The 27,546-nt window shown below is 37.9% G+C and overlaps 1 protein-coding gene across 9 annotated transcripts in view; it reads left to right on the top strand.

Moving 5' to 3' along the window:
• SPOCK3 (SPARC (osteonectin), cwcv and kazal like domains proteoglycan 3) overlaps positions 1–27,546 on the top strand; it is a 409,610-nt gene that overhangs the window by 7,302 nt on the left and 374,762 nt on the right. For 6 of the 9 annotated variants that reach the window (XM_069013673.1, XM_069013672.1, XM_069013671.1 and 3 more), the window contains exons 1-3: positions 1,962–2,171; positions 2,558–2,649; positions 26,308–26,449. The gene's annotated coding sequence lies outside the window, so the exon portion shown is untranslated. Of the gene's footprint in view, positions 1–1,961; positions 2,172–2,557; positions 2,650–26,307; positions 26,450–27,546 lie in introns of those variants that run through there. The other 3 variants (XM_069013675.1, XM_069013676.1, XM_069013677.1) reach the window with 3 other exon arrangements.

Genomic DNA, 27,546 nt, shown 5'->3' with positions numbered 1-27,546 from the left:
CCGTTGCTGTATGAAGAGGAACCATATATCTGAGAAGCTATTTTTCTGCCTTTGTTCTGACTCTGGAAGCCAGGAGACTCTATCCACTGATGAAACTTCTGATCTCTAAATGCTCAACTTGTCAGTGCCCTGCTCTGAAGTGGTGTGGGGAAAGGCACAGTGTTTTTTCCATAATGTGGAGAGGGATCCAGTTCCCAGGTATGGTATTCTCATTTATTATTCTAAAAGCATATTAGCATAAACAAAATAACCCTTAATTAAGACAGTGCTGGCAAATGTGTTGCTCCTCATAAAAGGAAAAAACTGGTACATTAGCTGGTCACTGCTAAAAGATCTTACAGGAGATGAACTCATGCACTACATAAACACGTGTTTATAAAAGTGATTAGTGACATGTTAAAACTACAAACACAAAATACTGGATACTGAGGAGAAGAATGGGAGGTATCTGGAAGGAAAATTGTCTGATATACAATTTCTGGAATTCATTTGCTTTTCAAGTTCTTGCAGCTTGAGAAAATTTTATGATGCTGACTCTTAAACAAGCTTGCATCTCACCTCTGTGATTCTTACAGGAGAATTTACAGCAGGATATAGGGCAGCTGGGCATCGATCTATCTCCACTTCACATAGGGAAATGAAGCCCCATTAATGTGGTTCCCCTTCAGCTCCAGGTCCTTTGTCTACCAGTTCATAATGAGGAATCTTTTCTGTAAAGGTTTGCAATATGGTGCAATGGCACATTTCACATCACTAACCCACCTGAATGGACACTGTGTGATGTCTGTTTAATCTGTGGTTTGTTTGCACAAAACAATGCCATTTTTAAGAATAAAACAACCAGCACAAGTAAAATTTGTTATGCAGTTATAAAAGAGATGTAAAAGGTAAAGAGTGTAGGCAATGTACGCAAATCAAATGTAGGCAAATGTAGGGAAGAAAACAACAAGTACTGATGACAAACTTCTGACAGGCTGCTGTAGTTTAAGATATATAAATACTGATATATAGAAATTAATTTTCATTTCATCAGTTTTATTAGCTGCTATTTGTTTGTACTATGGCTCTGCTACGATGTATGGAGTCTTCAAGGACAGTACAATATAGTATTGGACTGTTTTCAGTGTTTTGTAACACTAATATACTGAGTAAAAAAGTGAACTTAGAGAAATCTATTCTAGTTATCCAATCTGAATTTTTCATTTCTGAGTCTTTAGAATTCCATAGCTAATTATGTATCTTGCCAACCAATCCAACTAATGTTCCTCACACCTTTGTGTTAAAAATAGGCATCTGTTTTTTAAGAAGTTGTAAGATTACTTTGAATCTGTGTTGGCAGATATGTATGGATATTTCTGTGAGTTCAAACTTAATTTGTGGGGGAGGAATCTTCAGTTTCATACGATATATAAACCTGACTTAATGAAGCTGCTCTTTCTAGCTCAGCCACCTGCCTGGTAGATGCACTCTAGACTGAGAACATGAGCAAAACCTATGGGGGCTCAGTTATCAGCACTATTCCTTCACTTCAAAATACTGGTTTGTGACATAATCCTGCATAGTTTCTAAATTTCATGTTGATTGTGAGTGCAATGAAAACACCACCAATAAAAAAAACCAAACCAAAGGTGTATGAATTTTATATCTTTATCATATGTCTATACTTTAAATTGTCAAAATTCCTTACCCAAGCAAAGTATGGGTTCGTATCTAGTCTGAACTCAGGTTTGTCACTTGCAGAGAGCTGTGTTCTCTTTTGCCAACTCAGAATGTAATTGTGCTAGTTCAAGAGCATGTGCAACATAAATCACAGACCTGGAAAGTGTTAATTTCCAGGACAGGTTCAGGCAATATCAAGTGTTCCAGGGAAGGTTAAAAGGAACAGGTGAAGCTATTGCAATGCATAAGGAGGTGGCAGCAGGAATAATTATCTTAGCTGAGTGCCAGGTGGTTATGTTTGCTGAAATATGTTAAAGGGGTGAGGAGGAGGGTAGGGTATAAGATGTATTATTTTTAAGTTATATGTAACTGAATGAAGAAAAGAAAGTCCCTTACAGTTGTATGCGTACTTTAGGAGAAAATTCGGATAGTAGTTTATTTTTTTTTAAATGGTTGTTTTCATGGCTGGTTTGGGTGTATGATGGTGCCTGTGATTTAAAGGACCTGTTTAGGTAAGGATTTTAATTTTATTTCACTGTCTGCATTCTGCTGCTGATGTTTCTCCCCACTGTATATTCCTCTCTTGTTTTTGGCTTCACTTTGAGCTTTGTGACACCTTCCCATGTCTGTAAACTAATAACTCAGATTAAGTCGCTGGGAATTGTTCTTATGAGTCCTATAAATTTGGTAAGTTGTTCAAATTCATCAACCAAATACTGATTTAGGAAACCTTCTCCTGTGTCTGCTTTTTGGGTTTACTTGCCTGTCTGTAAGTGTTTGCCATGAAAAATCACATAAAGCACAGGAAGGCAGAGTACAGTTGCTGGGTTTTGTTGTGCCATTCTAAGAAAATAAGTCCTGAATAAGATGAAACAGAAGACATTGTTTTTCTTTATAGAGTGAAGAGATTAATTCAGGAAAAAGTAACCTCTAAACTGAGGGGGAGCAATGTTATTTAGAACTGGAGCCTGCCTTGGCACTCTGCTGAGGGTAAGTCGCAGCGTATTGATGCAGCGCGGCAGGAGCAGATTGGAGAATCTGACTGCAATCTTCTTTCGTTTACTATCATGCTGGGTGAATAGGGTAAAACACCAATTGCTTATATGACTAAGGAATATTGAGAAAGTAATGAATGAATTTTACCTGTCTTCCTTAGCAATTTAGCTGCTGGAAATTATTGCCAGCTAGTATCATAAGATCAGTCAGAATGAAGAACTGTCATTGGAGAACATCTGTGTTTAAATGATCAAGCAGTGCTATAATAAAGATTTCTTAATTCTTGTGTCACATATATTTATGTGTGAGTAACCATGAGAAGTAGTATTAGCATAACAGATATTATTTATTTTTTTAAAAGTTAAGGAAGTGGCCTAGATGTAGGACTTTTCAGTGAAAGGGTGATATAAAAATCAGAGGTTGGTTTGCTGCTGGCATATCTGAAAGATTAGGCAAGTCAGCATGCTGCTTTAATGTCTGGAAGAGTTCCAGGTTTAATGAGCATTTAAGCTTCTTTCTGCTGTGGGAACAGCATAATGAATACCGACAAGCCTGTGTTGCAGGTTGGCTGACACAGCTGTCCTCAGAATTCAAGGGCTTTCATAGTTACCCATCCTTGAGTTCTTCACTATTTTTGAGTAATCCCCTGGCCTCAGACTCAGTATCCTTCCTGACAATGAAAGCAAGTCAAAGACTTGGAAAATTGCTTTCTTAGCACTTCTGGAAGTGATAAAGTGTAGTGTCATCTTAAAAACAAAAACCCCTCCTGTGTTTCAGTGGGCTGTGCATAAATGTCAATCTTTGTTATATACTGTTCTGTACATGCATATTTGGGGAGGAGAGTGATGGAAGTTCAGAATGCTGCCATCACTGTATAATTGTAGTGTAAACTTCTTTTACTGAGCATAATTTTGAACACAAGTGAATGGAACCAAGTGTGTTGCGCAACATTGCTCTTTGTCACACCAGTCCTTATACTGACAATAGGTAGGACTGTTTTAAAGGAGTATAAAAGAGAAATAGCCAGGGTAGCTATCACATGAACTATGATGCTCTTTTGCTGTGCCTGTATATTCTGTTAGGTAGTGAAGGCTCAATCTTCTCAAATGCTCCTGAGCCATCAGAGAAGAATTTGTTATTCCATGAAGATGGTGTAGGAAGAAAACTAGCAACTACAGTGAAATACAGAGGAAAAATGCCAATTTTTATTGTAGTTGGGGAGGGTACACCATGTAAGTCTGTGGATGTCTAGGTGGGTTTTGTATGTATTTAAGACAAGTTGCTCAAAAATCTCCTCTTCAGCAAGAGATACCACGTTTTGTACCAAACCTGACAATCACTGTAAAGCTCTTTGATGTACCTGAGGTAATGAATGACTTACAGGAGCCAGTCCTAAGGCCTGGCAGTATGATTCTAACCTCATTCAAGCCTTCCATAATGTCCCGTGCACCTATTATTTTCAGAGCACAAGCTGGAAGTCTTTTCAAGAAGACATAATTTGTTCAGACCAAGTTTTAGAAAGAATTTGAAGCAAAATCTATGATGTAACATTATGCTGGTTTTTTTACTAACTCTGCCACAGTAAGTGACTAGTAAAATGTAGCTCCTAACAGGTGGATCTGATTTTTAAATAGCAGCTTTGGCAGGTGAGACATCTAAGGGGCTTACAAGGATAGTGTCTGTAGCATTCAAAGTGCACTTCTAGAACACTGGGTCACCTTAAAAAACAGTAGGTGGTAGCAAGGTTTGTTGATTGTGTGACACTCAGAATGCAAAAGCTTCCAGTGTGACTTGGAGCTGCGTTTGCTTTGGAGAGAAATAGTTCTTGGGTGTTTTAAGTGTTTTGAGTATTTGGTAGTTGGTGTTTTTTTTGGTTTGGTTTTGTTTTGTTTTTTCTTCAAGCAGTTGGTGCAAAAGGCTGCAGCTGAAATCAGGGCCATAAATGTTGTTGAATCCACCTTTTGTATGTGAGTTGCTAGTAGATTTTTATTCAACCATTCATGATAAATTATGCTTGTTGTAGGCTGGAAAGGGCATTTGGAACTGTCTATATTGATCCCTGATCAGCTTGCTTATTTTTACTGTGTAGTGAGAAAGAGTATGTAGCTTTCTGCTCTGATTCAAAATATTTCAGCTAAAATGTACTTTGTTCTAGACAGGTTTAGTAAGTAGTGCCAGTAATTCATTAACAATACCTCCATATCATGTTTGCTTTTAACTTTCACTCCCACCAGGTGACAAAATAAGTTAGAGATGTGAGACGTTAATTTCTGGGCTTTGTGCTGGGAACTCTCTTGTCCTCAATGTTCCAGACTATGTGTATTTGTAGTTTGATCTGGACTAGCTTTCATGTTCCCTTCACTCCTGTTAGTGAAAGCACTTGTTGCATGAGAGCAATAACCCTGACAGGAGTAATTCAGTTCATGTATTGTTCTCGAATCTGAAACCTACAGAGTTAAACTCATGTTGAGTAGCCCTGTGCTTCTCCTTCAAGCACTTTGAGGCTTGCTGATCGAAAACACTTATCAAATTGAGCTAAATTAGTGTACTACAAATTTGGGATGCTCAATTTAGCATTAATGTGAAAAATCCATTTGGGATAATAGACTTTGCCCCAGGGATTTAGAAGAGCCACAAGAAAAAAAGAAAGTTCAGTCTTGGATTGCTAATTAAAAATCAGTAGCATTGCAAAATGTTTAATGCTTCAGTCTAATTTTTGAAAAATATGAATCACAGAATATCCTGAGTTGGAAGTGACCCCCAAAGATCATCAGAATCCCACTCCTGACCCTGCACAGGACAGTTCCAAGAGTCACACCACATACCTGAGAGACTTGTCCAAACACTCCTTGAACTCTGTCAGGCTTGGTGCTGTAATCACTTCTTTGGGGAGCCTGTTACAGTGCCCAACCACCCTCTGAGTGAAGAACCTTTTCCTAATATCTAACCTAAACCGGCTCTGACACAACTTCAGGCCATTGCCTTGGGTCGTGTCGCTGGTCACCACAGAGAAGAGATCAGTGCCTGCCCCGCTACCTTCTGCTTGTGAGGAAGCTGTAGACCATGATGAGGTCTCCCCTCAGTCTCCTCTTCTCTAGGCTAAACAGACCAAGTGATCTCAGATGCTTCTCATATGGCTTCCCCTCAAGGCCCTTCACCATCTTTGTTGCCCTCCTCTTGGCTCTCTCTAACAGCTGAGTATCTTTATATTGTGGCACCCAAAACTGCACATAAGGCTCGAGGTGAGGCCACCCCAGTGCAGAGAAGAGTGGGACAATGCCCTCCCTTGCCTGGCAAGTAATGGTGTGCCTGATGCCCCCCAGCATATGTTTGGCCCTTCTGTCTGCCAGGGCACTGCTGAATCCTATTCAACTTGCCATTGACAAGGACCCCCAGGTCTCTTTCTGCAGTGCTGCTCTCTAACCTCTTGCATCCTAAGTTGTATGTGTGTGATAGGTTCTCTAGATAACTTAATACAGAGAGATGCTCACAAAGACTAAGGAGGTCTATTATGGTGTCTGTTCTGCCACACTAGTCTTGTAGTGACTTTGGGTCTCACCTTTCTTTATATATGACCTGACCTGAAAAATGGGATAGTTTTCAGGGCATTTACTCCTTGCACAAGGCTGTTGTTCTCCAGAAGAGCTGTTGGGTTTGCAGATCACTGGTGTTTAGAAAAAGGACTATACTACCAATTTAACAATATAAAGTGCAGGTAGAAGACATTGAAATAATAATGCCAGAACAAAAGACTAAGTCTTTACAGTAATGTGTGCAGTCTTGAAATTGCAGTCAAAGCTGTTTTTCATCCCCCATTTCTGAAGGCATATTAGGACACAGAATTTTTTGATTTTGTTTATTTTTGCAAAATTGAACCTATCTAGGTATGCCATTGCTCTTTGTTGATATGCAGAAGTGTTAAATAAAAGGAAAAGATAGAAGGAAGTAGACAATGAGGACAACTTTGTATAAGCAGGGAATGGAACCGGGCTACAAATTAGGGTACAATCTAGTTGTAAGAGGAAATTATTGTTGTACATACCTTGATGGGAGTGGGAGAAAAAGAAGTCTCAGCTTCTTTCTCCACAGGAGCCTTCATAAATCTAGAGAGTTTTTTATAATTGACTTTTGCAGCACAGAAATTATGTTCATGATCTAGGAGGCCTTTCCTAGTCTTCATTAGCAGAAACTGTCTTGTAATTATATGATCTACTAGGCTTTACCTTTACAGGAAAATAACACAATACTGTTTAAGGGAATATTTGTAAGTTCTTGTGTAACCAAAGGATGCATATATCCATTTGTGTAAATAAGCCTGCTTCCATCCACTGTGGGGAACATGAAATTAATTTTATTATCATCTGTGCCAAAAAGAGTTTTTTGAATAATGAATATATACAGTAATTATACTGTTGATAGCTATAGCATCATTTTTCTGATATATTAGTGATTTTGGTCACAAAATGTAAATTCCAGCCAATTGTCATAGTGAAGAAAGCCAAGTAAAATGCTGGGGGAAGAAAAGTATGATGACAGAAATTGGAAAGCTTCCCCCGCCGCCCCCCCCCCCCCCCCCCCCCGAGATTGTGTACATCTTCCTAGCATCTTCTTCATAGGAAACAATATATTGTGTAATGCAGATTTTGTAAGTCCCATTAATTTTTCACTGAAGTTGCACCCTCCCTCCCCTGCAAGGAATATTAATAATTCTGAGTATAGTGGAAAGTGGCATCAGTGTAATTACGCAGAAAATCCTGTCATTACTTTGAATGCAAGTTAAGCTGCTGCTTCTATTTTCCCCACTACTGGAGACTGCACCCTACTGAGCACACAGGAACACAGTCTGGAGTTTGTGTATGTTTCAGTGTAGAAAACTGAAGGTTGTTATTGGAGGGGGGAGTAAAAGAACAATCATTGTGACTCTAGGCATTGTTTTCTGGACTGGATCTTTGAGGTGGGACTCTCTATCTGTAAATGAAATGCTGTAAAATTATTTATTGAGAATTTCAGATGCCTTTGTGAAGAACTTTTTCAGAATAAGCTGCACCAGAAAAGTGCTTCTATGCCCTTACTAATGAGTGAAAATAGTTAAAAGTTGTATATGTTAATTTTAGTGTAATACGGAGTGTGAAGACAAATCTTAAAATCATCAGCTTCTAAACAAGGAATGCTTTCTAATACATCTAAAGCACTTTAGTCAAAGCAGTATTACTTTTATTAAATATGCTCAAGTTTATGAAGTCTGTTCTGAACTAATCTCTGACCTACACATATATTCCTGTGAGTTGTGCACTTTTGCCCAGCTAATATTGCATTCAGCCCAGTGTAAAGCTAAGCATCCTGGTGACTGAATATTGATTTTTCTGGGAGTGCTGCATTCACTGCACTTCAATTTGGATTCTTTGAAAATTGGACTCCTGTTTGGATGCAAGTGCTTTCAGAAGAAAACCAGTTTTTTATATAGAAGAGTAAATCTTATCGAGAGCTATTAAAACACAAATTGAATATATAATTTTGGAGAGAATTTAATATATTGATTGTTTCAGGGTTTTCAGTATAACCAAGTCCCAAACACTGGTTGCTGTTACATTATGCTCTGTCCAGCTCCTGCCTCTCTGGTGTGCATGGCACAATGGCAGCAGAGGTTCTTCAAGTAATGCTGTCTTGCTGCCCAGAATGTGTCAGCACTGACCAAAAGTAACATTGGTTAGAAATTTTGAGTGTCAAATTAAGATAAAGGCTTGGCTCTTTCTCAGTGTTCATCTTCGTTGACACCAAAGGCCTCTATTGATTTTAAAATCAACTCAAGACTCCACATATATTTTTCTATGTTTTTAAAATGTGCTAGATAGCCAGCATATAAAAGCTAATGAGGGAAGTATTGCAAAAAAGCAAAATGATGTTTTAGAGGTACAGCGCTTGTAAAGAATACAATTTAAATTGTTGTGATGGCATCTTTTTTGCCTGCACTGTGGTTTCAGGGAGTAATCTTTTCTAGTGAAGAAAAGTCAAAAAGCCTTATTTATCCTCCATGCATGCATATTTTTTTTGGCACATTGTTTTTGAATAAAGACTTCAGTATGTTTTCTGTAAATTACTCTTTGAAAGGCAAGCACTATAATACTTTAAATACATGTGAATATTCTTTATTCAAAGTAACACACTTCTGTTTTCCTTATGATCTATAAAGATCATTTTAGGGTATTGCATGCTTTTGGATGTTGCTTTATATCAATCATTGTATCAGTTGTGGTCTTGCTAAAATCCAAAGCACTGGGCTAGTGAAAGTCTTACTCATGTTACTCAATTCTGTTGTAAGTAATTTTGAGGGAAAGAAAGGGGAAGAATGTTGATCGTGAAACTGGGATTGCAGAGGTCTCTGATGGTCCTCTCCCCAGAATGAATTTCATTCAGAAATTTGATTTCGGTCTTGAGCAGGGCTATGGAGGTCACAGCTATCTGCAGTGTGGGGAGGACAGCCATGAGCCCCTCAGGGTCTGGGGTGTCTGCACATCCTCACTCTGAAGAAGGGCTGGTGCAGCAGGAGGAGTGCATGAAGCTGCCTTTGCCAAGGCTTGAATTCCCGGGCTGGTCAGCCCTGAAGCCTGAGGGGTGGAGGTGTGTGGAGGCTGGGATGACTGGAGAAGCCCAAGGTGGTCAGTAAACCCCTGGATACATCCAAGAGGTTTGGAAGGTTTGGCAGCCCCCAGGGACTTCTCCAAAGAGCTACTCCTCAGGCAGATGGTGCCTTCCTGGTCTTATTCTTCCTTCCCAGGTGCAGGGCATTTGCCCTGGTTGAACTTCATCCTCCCTTAGTACCCTTCCCCAAGCTTGCCTGGGGCCCTCCAGCTGGCAGCTCTGCCCAGGACGTTGTTTGCTGCCTTTTGGGGGAGAAGTGGAGTATGACCACTGGTTAGGCTAGAGCTGAATTGGTATAAATATAATTGTGAATTAAATTTATTCCAGTGTGCATCCATTTTTTAGTTTCACAAGCTTTCACTTCAAATACATTTTTGTGTTTTGTCATAACCATTGTGAAAGGAGTTTGGGATTTTGTTTGTGTGTTATTTTGGTGTTATTTTTGAGAAGGGGAGCACTGTTACCTAAGTGACAGTGGTGAGAAACTGGGTGCTGATGCCTTACTAGTACAGAGTGTTACTGCTGTAGGGAACAGTTCTCGTGGGCGATATGCCAGTAGGTGGAAAAGGAGTAGCTGTCCTTGATCATGGGCAGGCTAAAGTGCTATGCAAACTTGGATGTTCAGTGGTATTTGATATGCATCTCTTGGGGTGAATATTAAGATGAAGTAAACAAGGAAAAGTTTGCTGGATCCAGCCTTAGTGGTATATTAGCAGGAAATACTAATGAGCCTTGCAATTCTGTTTTCAGTATGTTTGTTTTTTCTAATGGATACTATCCTGCCTGCCTCTGCCCATAGAATGATGTAGCTCTTTGCAATGATAACAATAACATTATATTATGAAAAATAGATCTGTGGAGCTGGCATATTTTATAGAACCAGTTTTATTGATAATGTTAGCATTCAAAATCCTCATGTGGGCCGATCATTAAAGCTCATTTAAAAACCATCAGAGGGTTTATAGCTCAAATACAGTGCAAAGAATTTAAATCTTAATTATGTGCAGAGAGATATATGAAATAGAATTTTTAGTCACAATGCATTCTTGATTGTGAATCCATAATATATTATTGTTTCTTCAGAGAGTTGAAGAGATGCCATTAATGTAAAAGGTGAAAGTGTTCATTAAATCAGTGGTGCAGTACTAGGCTCTTAATTTGATAAAATGAGACTTAGAACTGGGTAATTGCTGCACTGCTGGCTTTTTTAAACACCCTACTGGTTGTGGTGGTGATATTTCGATAGTGAGTTCAGTATTTTGACAAAGTGCAAAACTTAAGCCTTTCAGCCATAATCCTTGCTTTAAGTGCTATATGAAAGTGATAAATAGCACTCCATAATTAATCCATAGCTAAAGTGTAGCTTTTACCATAGTTGATGGTTAAGATTTTTTGGGTCTTCTCAGTTTGCAAGATTAGATATTAAAAAGGCAGTTACTAAATTTTGATAATATTCCAGTTGTTTTACAGTATATGATTGGATTTCTAAAATTACAGGTTTGATCTCATCTATTCTATGTAGTTGGTGTGCGTGAGCCATACACTTTTGGACATTGTTATTTAGGTTTAGCTGAAATTTTTAACAGCCCTTTTAAAAGGTGGAGGAGTACATTTAAGTAATCTGAAGCACTGTGCAAGTTTGTTTCTGCTTAGCTGGTTTGTTTTAAGTCCTGAATAATTGAAATATTTGAAATATTTAGTCATTGTTTTTCAAAACATACAAAATGCATGTAGTCGAAAATTTTTGTTTCAATGTTATTTAAAGCATTTGCTTGAAAGAGCTCAAAACCTATGAAGGTACTTAATTTTGGTTGAGCGAGGGGCTTTGGCTGAATAAATGGTATTGTGTAAAAGGAAAAACTGTTTTTCTCTGTGCTAGGCTGAACTGCACATATTCTCCCTGTTGCTCTGCACTAAAACATTGCTAAAGTTTGAGTATGTGGAAGGTTACTTATATCTGTATGCATAATAGTATAGGATCCTTACTATATACATGGAAAATGAAAGTATCAGCATGGAGACCAGGAGTTAAAGTTCTGCTCATGTCATTGATCTCACTCTGGAATGATATTAAACATTGGCTTGCCAACAAGCAGAGTGAGTGCATGGGTTCAGAGCTCTGGAAAGGGTCTCTTTTTAGGAACAAATTGGCCTGGTCTTTGTACCTGGATTCATGCAGTGTGCACTCAAACGTATCAGAGGGGTGCTGCATCGGAAATGAGGCACTGAGATCCCATTCAGGCACTCTATGTGGAAAGGCTGCCAGGTTCTCCAGTGGCCACTCTCTCTGGGCACTTGTGTCTGTGACCTCAGGCTAGAAGGTGGTGCAGACCTGGCTGCTTGTTAGCAGCAGTGTGGTGGAGCCTCAGGCTGTAGCACATCAGAACAAAATTAACCTTGGACATTGTAGGCCAGTCGTTAATGTAGAAGCACCTGATAAGATGAACTGTGACTGCCTCTCTGGTGCTGATGACACACTGTAAAATAACTAAATAGAATAACTGATTCCTTTGGCCTCAAATACTTTAATGCCATGCTTTATCACAGGGAGCTGTTCTCTAACTCAGGATAACTAGTTCAGCTTATTTACCTAGATTTCTAGGAAAGCTATAGGAGTACTAGGCTATATGAAAAAAATCTGTATACCCTGACCCAGGGAATATTGTTCTCTATGTGGTTTCGGGGGTTATTTTAACAGAGACGAGTTGGAATTGAAATATTTACTAAAGAAAGGCAGCTAACCTAAACCTCTAATTACCTGGAAAACTTCAAGCTGAACATTCAGCACTGTAATTACCTCAAAATTACTAGCTGAGTCTGGACAAAATATTTTTCTTTGACATTTTGCTTTATGCCTCTAGCTTGAAAGAGAAATTAAACCTGCAAATGCTGGAGGTGCTGTCAAAACAAGACAACTGAAGCAAGAAACAAGCCGCTTTTTAATTTCTATTGATTTTTTTCTCAAACTTTTTCAACTGTTCTTCTGTAAAATTTACTGCAAGATGCTATATCATTTACTACTGATCTTAATTAAACTTCAAGGTACTGAGCAGGGAGGTGAAGTCAACAGATGAAGCTGAACATAAGTAAAAAGACCAGAATCTGGGTCTGATAGCATTGAAGTACAAACATGCTGGGAAGTTATTTCAGCCTCTGTTCTAGTCTCAAGGATAGTTTGAAACAGAGAACCTTGCAACTGCCTGAGTGAGAGCTGCTTTCTAAAGAGACCTGTGGGATACATCTGTGATGTGTGTCTATTTCTCAGTCATCTCTAGATACAAACATAGGAGGTGATTGGTAGCAAGGTCATGGCCTATTTATTTCAAGGTAGTATGACCCCAAAGAAATGCTAAGTTAGTGACCCTAAACAAGTTGTAAATGTAAACTGGCCCACTACCAGAGAACAGTTAATGGTTGACCGTGAATGGAGCCAACAGTGGGCTTGAGTGTTTTCTGGTCAACTGGATTTCAGAGGAGTTCAGACATTTCTTCTAATTCTGATTCATGATGGGCACTAGTGGACTCCCACCAGCTCTTCCGAAGTGATTGATGAATATGAGTCTGTGCTCAGACAGCACAAGAGGGTTTTCAAAGTGGAAACCTGTCCCACTTTGGCATGTGCTTATTGACAGGTGTAGAACACTTTTCTCTGTGAGACTGGTCTGCATGGCATCTAGGAAGAGGACAGAGGAAAGGAACTGGGAATTTGGTTTCCCTGAGGGCAGACCAATCATCTGACCTTAAAACTTGTTCACCATTAGAGAAATCAGTGTAATGACGGTGTTGGTTGCAGAGATCTCACATTAATCTTTCAATAAACCTGTCTAGGTCTAAAAGCTGTAGTCTGGTCTTTTTTCCAAAGCTGAAGGGGTAGTGCCTGAATGTGAGTCTGTGGTTCTATGCTATGATTCTATATAGCTGAGGATTAAAGATAAAAGCAGTGCAGGGATTTTCTGGAGTATAACTTATTTAATGGGATTTTATGTCTTTACTCTTTTATATACTGTTCTTCAGATGTTAGCTTTTAGAGTTTTAGAAAATACCTGTGGAATCAGATCAGACTTTTCTCAGTGCTGCTCCTTCAACTTCCATTCATATATTTTAGACTGTCAGCTGTTCCTGAAGGATCTGTGCTTGAGAGTTGTGGTTCAACCCTCCTCTGTTAGAGACTGTTTTAGATGGACAACTGACTGCTGGATTACTTTGGTTAAAATGCGGGAAATAGAAACTCTTTCTACAGCGTAATGCTTAGCAACTAATGCTTTGTGACACAGCACTTGGTTTTTTAGAGGCTTGAATAACACTCAATTAGCAGGTGAAGAAAAGGGACATAAATTCTAGTTTTGATGGTTTTTACAGTAATTTTACTGTTCCTTAAAACCATTTACTACAAATGATATCGTGACATAATGTCAGTAGTATCAGTGAGTTGAACAGAAAGGCAATGTGTCTGTTGCCTTTGTAAATAACGTTTTCTTTCAGTCCTGGGGCCAAGATTTGGACTGAAGTGAGGATTTTTTCATCAATCATTTTAGAAAGCATAGAAAAGACAGAGTAAAAAGTCATCAAGGACTTTTGTGTGTGTAGCAACCTAAAGAAATCTGCATGATGATGAAACATTGTCAGTACTTCCCAGGTAGCTTTTTGGTTTATACCTTATTTTTATTTTTTCACTAATCTCTGCAACAAAAGCAAGATTACTATTTGTTGAAAACAAAATCTTCACGTTGCTTGCTTTAACTGTTATGTGGTCCCTAAGAAAACCTAGCAGCATGAAGGATGTTCATTCTTCCTGAACTTCCTGAAGTATTCAAGAGCAGATGAATAGGTTGTGACTTTCTAGCCTGAGCAGCCTTTGTCTCAGAGACCCAGCTGGCCAAGAAGGGTAGAACATATGCAATCCAAAGTCTTAATAAAATAAATCAGACTTTCTGCTTGAGGGGGGTAAGTCCTCTGGAGTTGTTCTAGGAAAGAGAAAATATGCTTTGGTAAAGTATGATTTAAACATACCTTGTGTCTTCCATTAGAGTAAAGACGAGGAAACTTGTATCATAAATCGGTTGATTCAAATAATGAAGAAGGGAAATTCTGCCTCCTAAATGCTTATTCTACTTAAGTTTGTGAATGTATTAAAACATACAGTAATTGCAGGCTTCAGAACTATTCTGTTACTTCAAATACTTAGAAACAATCTTGATAAAGGTCCCTTTCCCATAAGTTCCCTGTCAATGAACTCTGATATCATGTCAAAAGATAATTTTAATGGGAGATTTTTAGCTGACAGCTTCCATGATTGTAACAGTATTTTAGGGTTGTTTTCATTTGAGAGTTTTGACACCTTTTCAAAACTTTAACAAATCCTGCAGGTAGGAAATATGTACATGTTAGAATTGGATAGAGGAATTTAAGAGGGAAATCAGTAACTGCTTGGGGTTTTTTTATTTTTAAGAAAAAAAGGTTGCAATTATTGAACTCATTTTTTTCATTAGTATGATCTCTCTCACTAGAAATGCAAAGTTTTAAAGATGGTATTTAAGATTTGTATATTGCTTCTACAAAGTGGAAGTACTATGAAAAAGTTTTCTACATCAAGTTAAAATAATTTTGCTTACAGAAAACTTTAATAGTTTTTTCAGAGCACTTAGAAAACACTTGTCACCAAAACATTAAGAAAAATTTAGCTTAGAGGTTTGAACAAGAAAAGTCATGAAGGAAGAATGTAACTTTGAAGTGGAAAAATCCTTGTCGTTGTGGGTGAAATTAGGGATTTGCTAGACCTGGCATCCTGTCTCCAGCATGCTGAGCATTGTTGGACTGGCTCTGTAATTTAACAAATGTACACATCAGTGTATGAGTATCTGAAAGGATGTTGTGAATAAACTCTATAGGGACACATACAGGATATTACTTTGAGAAAAGAACTTTTGTTATCTTTATATACACTTGATTTTTTTTTTTTTCTCAGATGTAGTCATAAACAATGTTATTCTCTTCTCTATGTAAACCATATATAAAACGCAAACTTCAGTTTAATGTAAAGAATTCAATTAGATGTTTTAGTCTTCCTGATATGTAACACTAGAATGCTTCAAAGAACATGCAAAGTTCTTTAAGTTACTATGTTCTTATTTATCTAGCACATGGTAAATGTTAGCTCCAGGATACAAGCTCGGATTTCAAATATTCAAAAAGTTATTGAAACAAGATTGTCTCTTTCTGTAAGGAAAATCATAACTTTCCTTTTACTTCTGAACATGATTTTAAAGCTCAGTGACAGAAAGAAATATATTCAAAGTCAAATATCCCATGGTGGTTTCATTTCACCCTTTGAAGACATAGTGGAACTTCATTGCCAGACAATGACAAACTACTTTTTAACCTATTTAATTTTTTACATGTCAGATTGGTTTTCTACTAGAAGGTTTCATATTCTCTTATCTGGTGTAAATCTTCCAGCTTATCTTTTCAAACAAGCTCTCTTGTCAAATTTAGTTTTTGAGGAATCTTAGGCACAGCACAGCTCCCTGCCTTATGCTATTTCTTGCTTTAGTAAAGGTGGAGAAAAAAAGAAAGAAAAACAAGAAAATGAGATATTGGGGAGATATGTCTTCTGAGCTACTTTTTTCATGAGATAGGAAAGTAAAACTCAGAGATTCAGCTATGCTGATACTTGCCTCTGAAAAAGGCCAATATCATATGCAAAGCCAAAGCAGCATCTGATTTTTCCTGCTTTATTCTCCCTGCTTTCCATGTATTTGGAAGAGAGAGATATCATATCCAGCTACAGCTGTTATTTATTACTGTACCTTCAACTGAGCAGTGGGAAATTGCGTATGACATCAAAAGCTTCTCACAAAACTGGTTTTTCCCACTCTGTTCTTCTGTTTATGAACCATGGCAAAATACCTTGAGCTTTCTTTCTACAGTTTCCAGTCTTACCAATCTGCTGATCCACACTCTTTGTACCAAATGAACTGCTGATCATCTCCTTTGCTGTTCCTTTCCTTGCCGTCTTTCAGGTAACTCCTACCCTATCTAAAAATGTCCCTGAACTAAGCATCTTGCATCAATTGCTGGATACAAATGGGCTTTTTTTTCCAAGCAGAGGCCATACTGTTCTTTGTGCTTTTGTCTTTCTAGGGAATAAGTTCACTGGGCAGACAGGATTGTCTCCTATTTTTTTCCAAGGTGTTGGCATAATGAAATTGTGCCTTTTGGTGCTGCCACAGTAATAAGAAAAGCTTTGTAGAAGATACAGAAAAATACCTTCAGGGTATAATTCGATCTCAACTGCTCCAAAATAAAAGAGCTAGCATAGTACAGCTAGTGTGGAAATAGGTTGCAGCAAATTTGACAAATGAAACTTAAATTATAAATTTGTCCCATAATAGGGAAAGGGGAAAAAACCAGAAAAAGCCAAACAAACGCTTAATCCCCTTTTATCCACACCTCTTTCCCCTCTTTAACCCCCCCACCCCTGCCAATTTCTTAACTCATGTAAGACAACACAATACCTTGTTAAATAAATGACACAGTGGGTATTGGAGATTCTATTCCCAGCATTTTAGACTGGGCAGTAGTCACTAGAGGAGCAATGAGGAAGGCAGTGCATATTCATAGTCATAGAATGGCTCAGGTTGGAAGGGACCTTAAATGTCATTTAGTTCCAACTCCCCCGGCATGGACAGGGACGCCTTTCACTAAACCAGGTTGCTCAGACCTCTGTCCAACTTGGTCTTCAACACTTCCAGGGATTGGGCATGTGCTCTGGGCAATCTGTTCCAGTGCCTCACCACGCTCAAAGTAAAGAATTTCTTCCTACTATCTAACCTAAACCCATCCACCCTCACAGTAAAGAACTTCTTCCTAATATCTAATCTAAACCTGCCCTCTTTCAGTTTGAAGCCATTCTCCCTTGTCCTATTACAATATGCCCTTGTGAAAAGTCCCTCTGCAGTCTTTTTTTAGGTGCCCTTTAGGTACTGGAAGGCCTCAATTAGGTCACCACAAAGCCTTCTCTTCTCCAGGCTGAACAATCCCAGTTCTCTCAGCCTTTCCTCATAGGAGAGGTGCTCCATCTCTTTAATCAACTTGGTGGCCTCCTCTGGACTCAGTGCAACAGATTGGTGTCTTTCCTGTGCTGAGGACCCCAGAACTGGCTGCAGCACTCCAGGTGGAGTCACATGAGAGCAGAGCAGAGGGGCTTCCATCTAGCTAAAGCAAAGCATTGGCATCTCTGTAATCACCTCAGGTCAGGGCAGGGAAGGTTGTGCTTTCTTGTTCCAGTTTGGCTTTTCACTTTGATCAGCTTTGATACTAAAAGCAATAGTGTGAGCATTTTCGTTCAGAAAAACGACCCCTAGATTTTGTGCTTTACTGGTTTAGTCTTTTTAATTTCTGTGTTTGGCATGTGCATAGATAATATGTGTTTCAGTTAAGTTCCTTTAGGAAGGGCGGTGTTTTTCCAGCAGATCCTTGGTGACTGAGCAGACACTTTTATTCCTCTCCTCCCCAACTTGGTTATGTACAAACACATCTAACCTTCAGCTAGTATTTATCACTTTGTCAAGATGCTATTAAAATGGAAATATCTTTAGCAAGAAGATGGGAAGGCAGTTGGGATGGTGATGGTTTCTAGTGGATGTTGCCTGTGTTTTAAAAAGCAGCTAATGAGAAGCTAAAGAACAAACTGTGGTAAGACATCAAAAGAACACCAAGTAAAGCTGATAATGAATAACCTGAGAAGTAAATTATGGAAAGCAAAAAAACATGAGGAAATGGAACAGGAGAATGGTTCATTTTTTGGTGTAAAAGGTGTTGACATAGCAGACCATTGAATATTTATCTTCCTTCTTGGGGTGTGTGCAGTATGAGTCACTGAGTTACTTCCTACCTAGTGTGATAAGATTAAAACACTGGGGAAATTTAGCAAGGAAATGACAGACAGTATACAAAGAATGACCTTTATCAAGGATGCTTGTTTCATCATGTTGAAGTGCAGCTCCTTACCAGTAGGGAAAAAGTAGCATCTTACCCAGAGAAATAGGAACTAAGTGTAGAAAAGCTTTTGTTGAGTTTGTAGCTGACTTCTTTTCTCATATGGCAAAGACCCTATGTATACTTCCGTTCTCATTACATCAAAGAAAGATTGCATAGGCTGGAAATTATTGTTGCCTTGCAAGAGATAGGAAGACAAACTCAAATCTAGGATCCATTCAGCTGCTGTGCAAAGGAACTTCCAAAAGGCTTCCAAAATAAAAAAATAAAATTATGTTTTTTAATTTTTTTAACAGAGTGGTTTTATTTTTGTATTGAATTAATGCCTTAACTGTTTCATGTACAATCCTGTAATCCTGGATTACACCATATTATTGATATGTCTAGATGTGCCTTTTTTTTTCTTTCTGGTTTGAGCAGCTATTGTTATTGTGGCTTGCCAGAAGAAGCCTAAAGCAGGAAAAATATTTGACAGTCATGGTTATTTATATGAACACAGCACTGGTAGGCAACAGTATGAGTGGACTGTGTAATTTTATTTTCTTTTTGTTCCCATCCACACAAATCCAACTTTTCTTCTGCTTTGATGAAATGCTGTTGGTTCAGATAATGATTTAACATTAAAAGGTTGGAAGCCCTAGACATTTATTTATTTCATAAAAATAGAACTTGTTTCCAGTCTGCCTTCCTCCACAACTGGCATTTTATCACCTATCACCTGTGTAAATTACATGATATAAAAGAGGAAAAATGCTGTGACAGAAGATTGTGGTAGATGCCTGGACCTTTGCAGGCAACACTTCAGGGAGAAGTGGAACATACAGTCCTTGGGCGAGGTATTATGGTATAGATGAGTTCTGACTGGTTGGATCTAACTGGCTGGGTCATCTGAGCACTTTCTGGTTACTAAATCCACATTTTACAGTCTCCTTAGTAGTATTGCCCATCTGTTTTACCCTTTCACAAATGGAGAAGTAGGAGGGAATTCATGCCAGGGAAGAGAAGATGCTGGTGGAGAGGAAGGGCATCCATGCTCCAAGTGTCTGAGACATGCTCTCACCACCTAAAATCTCTTCCCCTTGTCATTGAGTGACTCTTAATGTTGGAATGGACAAGAAGAGAATGGAACAAAATGGGAAATTTGGAGCTTGTATGGAGGAGAAGCAAACAGACTTTTGTAGGCAGCTCTTTCAGTAGACTAGGTAAAAAATAAGGATTGCACTAAAAAAAGCAATCACCAAGTAGTGTGTGGTTAGCACTGCCAATATAAAAAGAGTTGAAAAGAAATTTCTAGATATATCAGACTGGAATTTTTAAAGTGCACATAAAAGAAAACTGGTATTCCAGTAGAAACTAAAATAATTGCCTCTGTATTTCATTTCTGTCATCCTTCAAAGCTGAAAAGTGGTAAGAAATTACAGCATTAATGTTCCCACTAAAGCTGAATGAAAGCTGACTCTGTTTCTAAGGAGAGTAATATTGTAAAGTAAGCAGTTGGAATTACATTTGTAGAATTTATAATCCAAATTCAAACAACGCAAATCCTTTCAGTGTTCCATTTCTATCTTCATATTTTAGTATCTCTGGTGCTGATATTATTTTTATTTTATGGGCTTAAGGGAATGCCTGCACTAGTTGGAATTCTTTCAGGGAACAAAGTGTTATTTTTAGATCAAGTGAATCTGACCCAGATAAAATCTGGACTTTAACTTGGCAATTACATAGTTTCAAGCAATGAATAGCACATCTGAGGAGAGAGATGAGTTGAGTTTTTTATTTCACTTGTTATTTGATATGCAGGGATGTGTCAGTAGGTGTAGTGTATCTTGCTTGTATTGGCATATTAGTTTGTGGAAAATTGCAATATATAGAAAACATTGAAATAGGCAAAATATTAGTGTTTTGTGCTTAACAAAAGCATAACTCATAGTAACTCAGCAAGATTTTGTTAGTGGGAGAAAAGGAAGCGCAGACTTGTGCCCTTTATGGGAAGGAGTGTGGCATTTTAGCCATTCTGGACAGCATTTAGCACTGACGCTGATTGCTCCTGGGAGGCAGATCTGTTACATGGTTCCATTGCACTTTTCCCAGTAATTCTGCTTTTCAACAAACTATCTGAAAGTACTAAGGCGATAAAAAAAGTCTGTCTAATTCTCAACCTTGTTGTTGAGTTATTTTAAAACTTGACTTATTAATGGAGCTCTTGGGATGTGACAAGTGATGTCTACTGGGAGAAAGTGGTGACGTTCTCCTCCACATAATTTGTTGGCTGGTGTTTGAGTGTCAGTGTAGGGGTGAGTGGTCATGAGTTACAATGAGCAAAGTGCACAAATGGTTCAGTGAAATGTTGCTAGCTGATGTGCTCTACTGCATTGAGGTCTTCTATCAGAGAAAACTCTAGACTTAAATATTATTGGATTATTTCAAATTTCTGTTTCTAAACTAGAGGAATGTCAATAGAATTAATGTTTCTTCCTGCTGAAATATTATTTAGAAGAAACAGTGATTGGTTACACTAGTTTCCTTGGTTTAAAATTTGGATTTTCAGGAATTAATGAACCATTTTTGTTTTTACAACTCTATGTTTTTTTAATTTTTAATTTTTTTAAATATTTTAATTTTTTTCAACATGTGGTAGCAAAATTCCAATTTCTTAATAAATAGAGTAAATAAGGAGGACATGACATATCGCTTTTATCAATGCTTCAAAAATATGAACTTTATTTTTGTTAAGAAAAAAGAACTATTATGAAGGTTTACTCTTTTTTTAATATATATTTATAATGTAAATCCCCTTGGCTATTAGGCCTTCTATGTGGTGAGATATATTTCTTTTAGTTAATTAATATGCTTGAAGTAATGCTTTATGCTGTGTACTCATAGAAGAATTTATTTCTTAATATTAAGAAATTGAGCAACAAAACTTTTTTTCCCCATTTCCCTACAGAACCTCACAAGAAGGTAAAATAACTGCATGCAACAGGCATGAATTTATTAAAAAAAAAAAAGGCAGACAAGGAAAACCTGGGTAGAGTCTGTAGGGCAAGAGATCATTATCTCATTTTGAAGAGGAGACAATTAAATTTAGGAATGCATCTAGCAAGGTTAAAAAAGCTTTCATGAGATCTGCTGAGACCGGTCAGCAGCTTTCTCAGTGTTAGCACTGTAATTGAGTGATAGGACCTTATCTTACAGACACAAAGCTACATACCTGGTGTAGTATCCAGCTATGCTGAAAATCTGTATTATCTCCAATGCAGACCCTCACATTTAGAGAAGCATGAATACCTTTTTTTTTAGCCCCCATAAATCAGAAGAAATTCTTCCAGCTGTTGGAAAGGGTCTTGAAGTGATTTTGTAGCTGCAGTCCAAGCAGATAATGCTCCTCTCTAAGGGGTACAATGAACATTCACAGGACAAAATATTAATATCACAGCTTACCCCAGAGGTGACTGCATTTCAATTTGATAAATGGTTTATTATCGTCATCATCTTATCTGTCAAGCTCTGAGTGTATTTTGTAGACTTTGGGAAGAATAAATCTCTATAGACATTGCTCATTGCCATTTACAGCAGTATGCCAAATGGCATATGCTCTATTAGACATAGCCAAAAAAGACTAATTATCATGTATTATCGTGGGGGGGAAATCAAAACTTTTTAAAAATTGTTTTGTCTTCCTGTGCTTGATGTTATGTGATGATTCCAGAAGAGCAATATGGCATTCCTGCAACAATGCCTCATCTTTTCTACCCCAAGGCGCCTGCATCAGCTTCCATTGTCACCAGAGCAAATTAGTGAACTTGTATCACCTTAGAATGACTGTAACAGCTCAGTCAGCCTCAGAGTTGTGTTGAGAAAATTTGATAAACATTCAGATTGAACATTAAATAAATGTTTTGTTCTTCTGTCACGTACATACTTAAGAGTTAACTGCAGTTTTAATACATAGAGTACTTCAAATACAACCAAGACTGTGCAAAATTTTCAAGTGTTTAGAGATTATTTGAAAATGATGCCCAGGAAATCTTTATTCTTGAAAAGTGGTAAATTGACATTTGAATGTAGCATAATGCTTTCCTCTAAACCGATTCAGTCTTTTTTTTTTTTTTTTTTTTTTTGTCTCTAGTGCACACACATAAACGTAAATCTAAACTTCTTTTTTTTTCTTTTTTTTGTCTGTTGCTATGATTTGGCATTTGTACTGACCAAAAGGGATTTGTTTCAGGAGGTGTAATGCCTAGCAATATACTTTCATCCTTCCAATGAAGTATGCTGCCTGAGCAGCTATAAGAAATACGATGCTGTGGCACTTGCTTTACTGAAAGTGTTGGTTGATCTAAGTTAATTTAAAAATGAGGCTTTAAACTATATAAGCAAAACATATTCAGCTTTTCAAGGCCAGATGTCTTCTGCAGTTTTTCCAAAATGTTCATCCTCTAATGATACTAATTTTGGAAATTTTGTCTAAAATTGAAGCAGAAGCTTAAGCCTGTGCTACATAGTAGTCATTCATCAACTTATGTTTCATCAGTTTGTGATTCAGTTTTGAACTGTTCTAAATGTAGCTTGTGCCAGTGTTGGTACCTCTGACTTTGCTTTAGACAGTTTGAGGAAAATGGCTGTGTCTACACACAAGGACAGGTACAGTTGGCAAAGTAATGCTCAGTCCTTGTTCCCTGGTAAAGCTGGAAAGGGAGGACTGCAGGGAGATGCACAGAAACTTGATGCTCTTTCACGTCTGGATTTTCTGCTGTTGGAAACTTAAGTTTCCATGTTCATCTCTTATCCTGGCATGCACCTGGCCTGTGGTCAGGGTATGTGCTCAGGCCCTGGGGCTGAGATGTAGCTGGTAAAACTCCGGGCTCTAAAATATTGATCTTTTACAAGATCAGCCAAATTGCTTGACAATACTTTAAAATAATACTTGAGTCTTATGTCTGCATATTTCTGAAACCCAAAAAAATTAAATTAAGCCTTCAAATACATATCAGATACTTTAGAAAACACTAAAAAAGGTAATATTCTGTTTTATTTGAACCACAAGACGACAATGTCTCACAAGGGACTCTAATATTAGCCATTTCCTTACAGTTCTGGGTCAAATGAAAAAAAGTCCATATGTCATGTTCTTTCTCTTGAAACTAATTTTTCCACTGCTTGCTTTCCTGGTGCCCTTGTCTAAGCTGTTAAATTGTTGTTTAAATGAAGTGATTCCAGCTCACTTAATATAAAAGCTTATATAGAAGTTGGCAGATATGGAAGGAACTTCCATACATCTCTTCCTCAAATTTCTCAGGAATTCAGGTCAGTTTCCTTGAATAGGGTTGAAAATAAACTATTGAATATGATGCCAATTCATTTATCACAAACTTTTCCTATTTTTTTCTGAGCTTTACAGGGGCTTTTGTTTGATATTTGGCAATGACACAGTCTTGCCACGCACCACTACCTCCTCTTAAAAAGTAACAAATAAGTTCCTTACCTATGCAGGGTGGTAGTGTTAGGGCACAATGAAAGGTGTCTGGAATTAAGGCCTTTCTCATATATAGTAACAAACTGCTTGGCAGGTAGAAGAGCTGTTGTGAATAAAACAGATGTATAAAGCCCCTTTCTGGAAGAGTGGTTTTGGTTTACTTAGAATCTGTCTATCTATTGTATCATATTTTACACTGACTAAGGCAAAAGTCTAAGCATTAAAGTAGCAGTGATCACATTCACATAAAGACAGACAATGACAGAAAGCAACAGCGATGAAAAAACAGCAGTGGGGTGAAAGGATATAAAAGAAGCCTGCAAGAAGAATGCAGAAGGTACAGGGCTGCAGGTTGGCACTTCTGGACAAGACAAAGTTCATTCAGGGAAAATGACTGATATGAAGACCCCTGAGTGCTCACAGAGCCTGCTTTCACAGTTTGCAGTAACAAAGAGAAGTGTGAGTTAATGCAAATCTATTCTGACAAACCTAATGAAAACAATTACATTTGCACCTTTTAGTGTCCTGGGAATTATTACACAAGATTTTCAGTCTCTGGAAAATAAAGCTGATAGACATCAATTTCATAGATTGTAGCAGGACTTCTTAGTGTGCCTCAGATCAGTGAGGACATTCTGCTGAATTTCTTTAAACTCAGTCAGAAGGCCAAATTTCAGAGCTACAGTGAATTTTATGCTGCCTGCAGTATCATGTTTGAAGTTTTAAATATTGTTGAAGAAATTGGGTTATTCCCAGACTGCATCTTAGGAGTTAACATTTTGCATTATTTAACCTATGTGACTAGAGGTAAAGGACTAGAGGCATGATGGCTTCAATATTGAGATCCTAGAGTGAATTTAGCACATGGATTAACCTCCATGAGTGGTTTTAGGATAGGGTTGGCCCCGTGCTCTTTTTTGAGGGTACCTGTAAGTAGAGGTCAGAGTTTTTAAAAGTCTCCCATTTCATGTCCAGAGAAGGGCAACAAAGATTACATAGGGTCTGGAGAACAAGTGTTATGAGGAGCTGCTAAGGTAGATGGGGGTGTTTAGCCTGGGGAAAAGGAGGCTCAGGGGAGACCTTATCACTCTCTACAACTACCTGAAAGGAGGGTGTAGCCAGGTGGAAGTTGGTCACTTCTAGGTAAGAAGGGAAAGGGCAAGAGGAAAAGGGCTCAAGTTGTCCTAGAGGAGGTTTAGATTGGATGTTAGGAAAATTTTCTGCACTGAAAGGATAATCAAGTATCAGAACAGGCTTTACAGGGAACTGGCTCAGTCTCACACTCTGGAAGTTCAAAAAAGGTGTAGATGGGGTGCCTAGGGATATGGTTTAGTGTTGGACTTAGCAGTGTTAGGTTACTTGTTTTACTCATTGCTTAGAGGTCTTTTCCTCCTTAATAATTCTATGGATTTACTAGTACAAACTGCTTGTCTATTGGCCTTTTACTTTTTAAAAGTACATTTTCTTATTTTGTCCAGTGTAAAGAGACAATTTTTATAGAAGAACTTAAAAGCAGTGACACCAGTTCTTTTGCATGTTTAGTTAATCACCTTCCGCTCTCCACAAGACTAGGTCTGGCCCTTGACTATGTCACAGCATGAAACCCCGTAAGCTTGAAATACTGGCTAGTCACTAGAGAGGCATAATATTACACCAAGGTGTTTCTGAGCATTTCAATGCCCTGATGTATCTGAAATATCATAGGAATGTAAAGCATGATTATGATTTTTTCCTAGAAAATGTTGCATCTGAGTGTTTAGTTTCCATTTTTAAACCTGTGAATGAAAGGTAAGTTATTTTTGACACTATGTTACTATTGAGGAGGGTGGTGTCTTCATCTTCATTCTCTAAATGAGAATATTCCAAAGTAGTGTAAAAAATGGTATTCAGACCTCAGCTGACAGGCACTTTCTTAAAAATATTGTACTACTCCTCAAACTGGTGTTCAAGCATGGCTGCAATTTTCAGCACTCCAGGCACGTTATTTTGAGGTAGCTCCTTTTTTGACATCTAGGAAGAATTGTACCTGTAAGATAATATGGTACCTGAGCTCTAGATATCACCAGGGGAGTGTTAAATGGAGACATTCTGCTGAATGGAGAAAATGACCCTCTAGAATATCTTACCTGGAAAAGCAAAAAAGCTCAGTGGGTAGAAAAAAAATGAACAATCAAAAAAGATAGGAAATATGTAGTTCTGAAATACTAATTCCTGACCTTTGAAATACCCTCTAGGATGTGCAAAAAGTAGTTTTGAAGAAAAGATGACTAAATTACAGTATTAAAGGGTAGGAGAGCCATATAGAAAACTGTAGCCTCTCCTACCACTGACACTTCTCTTGATGTAACAAAAATCTGTAGCAACAGAGTGAAGGCATTTAAATCACAAACTTCTCCATGTGGAAAAAAATGCACAAGTTAATAATGTCCATGTCTTCACTGCTGCATTTTTAGGAAAAAATATTAGATATCTACCTCTAAACCTTGTTTCTATAACTATCTGTGGGGAACTTCTTGAGTACCTTTCTCCTTTCTCTTCAGGACAGAATTTTCAAAGAAGAGAGCCATCAACTTTCCCTTTTACCTGGGTTACTGAAGAATTGTCAGCTGCCTTGTATCATACCCACACTGCTTCATGTCCTATGGGAATGCTGAGGAAATAAGCTATATTGCCATTACACTGGTATGGTATTTTATTAATATCTTTTCCAAGGTATTTTCATTGGTATTGAATACTAAAAATTATGTAATCAAGAGTTGTGGGACGATTGCTAAATCTTTGGATTTTCCTTCTCTACTGACAAACCATGATGCTGAGCAGATAGATTGATATGCTTATGTTTGTCATGGATGGTGAATCAAGATAGAAGGTAACCTCATAATGGAATAATTTTATAGATATTCAGTATTACTGGTATTTAATTCTTTATCACAGGAAGACTTACTAGCATTTTCTTGTTTCTGGGACAACACAAACAGTCTGAAGAATACAGAATTTATGAAGCTGGTTAGGCCCTGCCTCTTTGGTCTCGTGTAAGAGAGAAGGAAATGCACACCCACTTGGAATATGTCTCATTATGACTACAATGGACTACTATCTTTTACACTAAATCACCAAAGTTGCTTGCTTGTGTGATTTCTTATAAGCTGGAACCTTGTATTTTGTGCATCCTGGTAGCTTCTTCATACTAGATCAGTTTCTGGCAGATAAATATTTTGCCTGTCTTGGAAGAAAATTTTTAAAGTTTTTTGTCCCTGCTCTTTTTATTCTATTATGTTAAATTTGTTGGAAACAGCCTTTCACTTCCTGATGATTTCTTGTCTCAGAAGTCATAGCAAGAGATTTGGATGAAAATGGCAGAACAATTAAAGCTTCATTTCAATAGCTTTTTGTAGTACTCTAAAAACTGGCCTGCCACCGCCTCCTGATTTGTAGTAAGATTGGTTCAGTATAACTGATTTGAAGAAGTTTTGAAAGTCTCTGAATTTCAAATGTTTCTGATGAATGCATATGTGATGTGTTTCAAACTGTAATCCAGCTCCCATTGAAGTCTATGGCAATGCTGCCATCAATTCCTATGGTGCAGAAGTGGACTTCTAATGAGCTGTTTAATGTTTCACTTATCTAAATTGTCACAGCTTGAAAGCCATAGTAAAAGACTGGTGGGGTAGTGGAATGACTGGAGGGCCTGTAAATGTAATCAAAGAGACCAGATTGTGTGTGAGAAGCTGTTTCATCTCAATCTCTTTCATCTATGGAAACCTGATAGAATTTATTTA

This window comes from Aphelocoma coerulescens, chromosome 4, assembly GCF_041296385.1.
Source record: "Aphelocoma coerulescens isolate FSJ_1873_10779 chromosome 4, UR_Acoe_1.0, whole genome shotgun sequence".
NCBI classification, from domain to species: Eukaryota; Metazoa; Chordata; class Aves; order Passeriformes; family Corvidae; genus Aphelocoma; species Aphelocoma coerulescens.
The sequence above is the reverse complement of the archived record's forward strand: the minus strand, read 5'-3'. Positions and strand labels throughout refer to the sequence as shown.